The sequence below is a fragment of the Myotis davidii genome, unplaced genomic scaffold, assembly GCF_000327345.1.
Source record: "Myotis davidii unplaced genomic scaffold, ASM32734v1 scaffold1673, whole genome shotgun sequence".
Lineage (NCBI taxonomy): Eukaryota > Metazoa > Chordata > Mammalia > Chiroptera > Vespertilionidae > Myotis > Myotis davidii.
In genome coordinates this window covers 953,586-954,691 of record NW_006284850.1, presented here as the reverse complement: position 1 = coordinate 954,691, position 1,106 = coordinate 953,586, and positions in this window count along the sequence as shown.

Here is a 1,106-nt window from a genome sequence, read left to right as displayed (position 1 = left end):
GGGTTGCGGGCACATCCCCAGTGGGGGGCGTGCAGGAGGCAGCTGATCAATGTTTCTCTTTCATCCCCAGTGGGGGGCGTGCAGGAGGCAGCTGATCAATGTTTCTCTTTCATCGATGTTTCTAACTCTATCTCTCTCCCTTCCTCTCTGTAAAAAATCAATAAAATATATTAAAAAATAATTCCAAAACAAATAGCCTCGCACATGTGTTTTTCCTTTTTGTGGAAGTGTATCATTGGGCTAAATTCCTAGAAGTAGGACTGCTAGGTCAAAGGGTGAATGTATAAGTGATTTTGTTAGATATTATCAAATTCCTCTCCAAAAATGTTGCACCATTTTCCACTTGAGCTAGCAGTGTATGAGAGGGTGATGCATGTCTGTCGACAAAGAAAAGCATTTTAAAAAATGGAAGCTGTTGTCCCCAGAAAATGCTTAAAACTAAGTGTCTGTAAAGCAAAATTAGAAAGTCACAGGACAAAATACATAGAGATATACATGTCACAAATGAAAAGTGAGTTGGAAAAAAAGAACTTAAAGTTCCAAATCCTAAACTGAAAAGGCATAATCAAAATCTGCAGTAGAAGCAGTAAAGAATTGAATTAGAGCTGCCAAAAATTAAATCAGAAATAAACCAGAAATATGAAGGACAAATTTGATTAGCTCTCTCAGAATTCAGAGGAAAAGGGAAAAGATGATAAACAACATAGAAAGATGCTCTAATAACATAATTATAGGTATTTCTCAGGAAGAGCCTCTTAAAACAGACTCAAGTCAAGGGAAAGGGGCGGAACAAAGCAGAATAAATATTAACTTATTTAAGAAAAAAATAAGAATTACAAAATAGACATGATAATCCATGTTAGAGTAGAAGAAAACTTTCCTAACATGGGTGTTGGGGTCCAGCCCCAGCAGGTCCAGGGGTTCCCAAAGGTGTGGACGGAGTCAGCGAAGAATGAATGACATAGAGGCAGCGTTCAGTTGATCATCATGGTTGGGTTTTTGTTTTTTTATTGTTCTATTACATCTATATTTATACTATTTGATCCCATAAGCATGCCTCTATAATTACATGATGGTATGTTTCAGGAAACCTCCTACAGTTCCTT